This window comes from Strigops habroptila, chromosome 3 (genome assembly GCF_004027225.2).
Source record: "Strigops habroptila isolate Jane chromosome 3, bStrHab1.2.pri, whole genome shotgun sequence".
Lineage (NCBI taxonomy): Eukaryota > Metazoa > Chordata > Aves > Psittaciformes > Psittacidae > Strigops > Strigops habroptila.
In genome coordinates this window covers 54,244,372-54,249,239 of record NC_044279.2, presented here as the reverse complement: position 1 = coordinate 54,249,239, position 4,868 = coordinate 54,244,372, and the positions used below count along the sequence as shown (strand labels likewise).

The following is a 4,868-nucleotide window of genomic DNA, read 5'->3' as shown; positions in this document are numbered from 1 at the left end:
TTCTTAGGGCTTCTTGCCATCTGAAATAAAATAGTAATTAGCTTTTTAATTACTAATATACCAATGGAACCAAAGTGGATTACTGCAGGTGTTTGAGAAACAGCCAATTAACTACTACAGCTCTCTGGATTTACGTAATCTTGTGTCTTTGCAGTAGCTGCTTAATGTTGTCATCGTTGTCATCACCATACTAAAGGGGTGGCATTGTTAATGGAGCTGATATTGTCTACACATGCTAGCAGATAAAAAAGGCTGACTGACAGCTGGAGAATGATTATAAAGGCTGTCTGGTTTAATCCCTCTGCCATGAACTGCTTGTGGAATGAGCACAGTTGCAGTTCTGTGGATGTATTAATAAAAAAACGTGGGCACAATGATGAATGGCCTCTCGGGGTTGCTTCCATTCACCTTGCAGGTTTTTTTCTGAATCATGCTTTTTGCCTGAAATAAGTCATATAAACCAAACAAATTTGCCAGTTACTAACACAGCTTTGCCTTGGTTAATCAGAAATACCTTCACCAACTGTAACTTTAAATATCATCCGTTAACATAGATTAAAATTCTTTGTTACCATAAAATCACTTTTTCCCTGTCCTCGTGAGTATGTCCCTACCCATGGCAGGGGGGATGGAACTAGATGATCTTAAAGTCCTTTCCAACCCAAACCATCCTATGGTATAAGTTAAAAAACCTTTGAGAGATAAAGTGTGGTTTCAGGGAAATTTAGAAGAAAGTAATCCTGAGAACTAGGGTGAGAATGCTACTGGTTTTGCAATCACAGTGAAAAAATTCCTGAATGTAAGGAGTGAGTTACAGAGTGCTCTGTAAAGTGTGAGGAACACTCATTTCTAGATCAGCGTGGCAGGCAGTGACATCCAATACCTGAAATATGGAACTCGTATATATAAAAAATGTTTACTAGTATGGATAGATTTTTTTAGTGAAGGAAAGAGATGGTTATTTCCCTTGAAGAAAAAGCTCCAAATGCTGTGTTACCTGGATAGGAATTTCTCATGACAGTTAACCCGATCAACAAGTGGGAAGCGGTCTCTGAAGATACAGCTAGGTAACTTGGCCATCAAAACTATTGTATGGCTGTCAGAAGCTGGCTGGTAATAGTGTCAGAACATGCAGGTGGCAGCCCCTGATTGGGGGCAATGAACAGTGGTGTGGTAGTGGAAAGGCGGTGTGTCTGTCATTGCACCCAGGACTGGAGCTCTTGGGTGGGAGTTATAGGTGCTGTTGATGGTTCAAGAACAGTTTATGGAGAACCACCTTGTGCTGCATCACCCTCCCTTGAAATTTCTTGAAATAGCGCTTTATATGTCTATCTAGCTTTCTTCTGGCCTGAAGTGGTGACTGCCTTCTGCTGGTGTTCTAAGATTAAGTATGGTTTAGCTCTGAAAACTCGATGCTTTCTGCCATAGGCCGGTGCTGGCAGCACAACTCCCGGTATGAGGGCCAAGGGCCACATCCAACATCCCTTCTCTTAAGGAAAAAAGTATACACCCTCAAGACTTCATTCTGAGAAAGATGCTCTGGACCAATATGAACGACTAAGTCAATAATGTGGCAAGAGCTGTTTCAGAGACTGCAGAAAGCCTGACAGCAGATCAGCTCCCAGCAATGCTGTGAGTTACTAAGAAAATCAGGGCTACTCCTGCTGCATTTACAGCTAACTGGTAAATAATCTGAAATCTTGCTGGCTTTGGATATCACTTAGTTGTTTTCCTTCCTGTATTTGGATCAATATGGAGAGGAACTCTGCAGAGTGTGTACAGCAGCGGAGACTAAATCTCCAGGGATGAAGAGAAGTGCTGTAGTGCCTTTGGAAAAAAGATGGGTAATTACACCTATGCGTATGTGGTCTCTGCTGTCTAATTCTACATGTCCTCAACAATTCTAAAGTCCTTAATCAGTCTCTCCTCCCCAAACCATGGAAACATGTGGTGAAATGTGTCTGGCGAGGTATAAAACGAGGACAAATGAAATTATTTGGTGATGCAATCTTTTCTATTCCCTGCAAGTGTAGGACCAAATCAAGAGCTGGCCTAAAAGTTGAGATGCTGAGCATGAGGGAATTACTGCTGTCTGTGCCACTTCTGATTTTTATCCAGGGAATGGTTTAATGAGAAAACTGAAAGAAGACTTTGTGTGCATTAGCAGTAGTGTAGAATAAATCCATGGTTTAGGCCAGGCTGCTCACCAGAAGGTGACATTTATATAACAATCTTCCAGTAGGTGTGTTATGTTTTACTAGAAGCCAGTTCAAATAAAGCTTATGTAATTCATAATGGCCTATTCCACAACACTTGCTAGGTTGAAAAGAGCCAACTAATAAAGACATATTAACTTACAAAATCACTTAGGGGGCTAATAACCCTTCTTTTGAGCGTATGGGTCTGGCTTTAATAAACTTCAAATCTGCTTTATGTTCTTTTAAACAGGAAGGATCTGATACTGAGGAAGGCTGAGCACTCAGAATTTCAGCTAAAATCGATGGCGTGCATTCAACACCTTGGAAAACCAACTCCTAAATCAATGTCAATTAATTCTGAAGTTGAACTGGTTGAGTTGAGGAGACTTGGAAAACTCAGGGGATTCTTAACTGGGCATATGGAAACTCTTAAGTCTAGTTATGAGTGATAGCCACCTTGCTATCACCTCCAGGAGGCTGGCTGAAGAATAGGTTCAAGTGGTGTGTGTCTGCTTCTCACTAGCCCCCACCCCTCAACTGGAAATTTGTAAAGTATGTTTAGCCAAAAATCCAACTTTCTGCTGAAATAAAAAAAGGGGGGGTGGGAGCAGCGACATCATTTGACAATTTGTGATAGTAATTCCCAAGAGCAAGCCACTTAATACCAAAAGTAAACGGCAGTGGTGGAATTTCCACTTAATGGATGTCCACTTAATGGAAAAAAAGTGTTTAACGGTTGGCACTGTGTCATGTTCTTACACAGAAAACATTTAAGACTAAGGGATGAATGGGCTAGAGACTCAGGAGTCCTCTTTCCCAGAACTGCTCCTTTGCAGATGGGGCTGAGATGTGTTTGTGAACTGGGAGGTTTTGTTTGCTCAGTGCCAAACCTGCCCTTATAGCTTCTGCCAGCTTCAGCCCATGTCTGCGTGCTGGTTTCCTCCTCGCTTAGATGTGCGCTCACAAACATGCACGTGTACCCATGCAGGAACAGTGGTTGGCATCCTGGGCACCTAATCAATCTTTCTGGTGTCTCAAGAACTGTATGAAGCTCCAGGGACAGTCGCTGGCTACTCCCACATTAAAGCGTGGTTTCTTCAAGATGCCTTTATCTGAGGAGTGTTGCTTGTTTTAGTCCTAAAGTTTCCACACCTCTCTGTGTGTGAGCCGGCACAGGCAGGACACAGAAACAACCACAAAACCATGTATGAAAAACTTATCAAAGAGTAAATTTATTTTCATTACCTCACCAACTAGGGAGCCTCAAAGGAGCACCCAGCAGAGGCACGCAAGCATGGACGCAGGCACCATGGAGCTCGGTCCGTGCTAGAGGATCACTGAACCTGCTGGTTTCACCTATATTTCAGGGCAGGCATAGTTTACCACTGTGCGTTGATTTTTCCTACAGCAGGGCAGGAATCTCAAGCTGCTTCTATCACAGGCTTATGTTACCGAAACACAGATGTTCTACCTGTCCGACAGACAAGGCTAAACAACAATTAGTATGATATATGTGCTCTTCTACACAGGTGTGGGTCACTTGAGTGTATTTATAATCCTCCTTGCCAATCTTCCTTTTTCCCCCACACCCTCATTAACTTTATTGTTGCTTTAGATGTATCACTGAAACAGTATGTTGGCAATGAGGAGTTGTGAGGGAGTGTGGAGAGATTTGTTTATACTGATCATGCAAATCCTGCATCATTTTCCATTTCTGGCTTAGATAACCCATGATCTTCCTCCTGAGTCTCTGGCACCTCTGGGGCCTTGGCAGACCAGAAGGACCAGAAGGACCTGGATGGGTGCTATCAAACCCATCCATCACCTGTCCTAAAATGATGGAAGGAGTGGAAAAATTTGCTCTTTGCTCTGGCGCCAGGCCAGCACTTGTCGGTCTACATCCATTTCATTACAGGCTTCCAAAGTCAACCCTAAGCATGGAGTAGCTGCCATTTCAAAAGTCAAGCTGCCAGATATTTTCTATCTTCATCTCTGCTGTAGCATGGTGTTTTCTTCAGCTCTCACAGTGGCAGCATCAAACTGCCTGTGGCTGGGTGTTATCTAAAGGGCTGGAGCTGCTGGGGTGGCTCAGGCAGCCTTTCCTTAGGCACCTCTTCTGGAAGCACAGCGTTCACCAGGGCATGAGCCTGGTGAGCAGCCACAGCAGATGGGATAGAGAGGCCTGGCAGAACTTGGAAAAAGGCAAAAGGAGGGAGATAGGAGTGAGCAGGTATATAAGCACCTGACATACAGGCACACCACTGCTCCTTTCACTTGTGCTGTGTGGTGAAGGCTGGCTTCTCAGACTGAGGGTCTGTCAGCAATCAGAGCAATGGGGTTTATTTGATTGCTCTGGATAATCTTTTTTAACCGTACCAAAAGCTGTGTCATATAGATGCAGGAATCGGGAAGGTTTATCAGTATAACTGCATAAAGGGACAGCTGCACAGGCAAACTCCTCCTAGTTCAAATGCAGCTTATGTTCATGTGGATGTGTTTTTACCAGTATAGTGTTGGCTAAAAGAAGCTATACAAGCAGAGTCATGCTCACTCTGATACAGCTGTGACTGGGTGTTGCTGATATGGAAAGGTGGTTTAGGAAAGCCAACCTCCAGACTTCACTCATGGTCACAGGGCCAGTTAGGTCCATGATTTCAGGGCAGAACTGCC

At 43.6% G+C, this 4,868-nt stretch overlaps 1 long non-coding RNA gene across 1 annotated transcript; it reads left to right on the top strand.

Moving 5' to 3' along the window:
- The first annotated feature begins 836 nt into the window (after positions 1-836).
- LOC115605862 lies at positions 837-4,394 on the top strand. Its single transcript, XR_003990751.1, has 2 exons — positions 837-1,683; positions 2,034-4,394. It is a non-coding gene; the product is annotated as an uncharacterized LOC115605862 (long non-coding RNA).
- Positions 4,395-4,868: the final 474 nt, after the last annotated feature.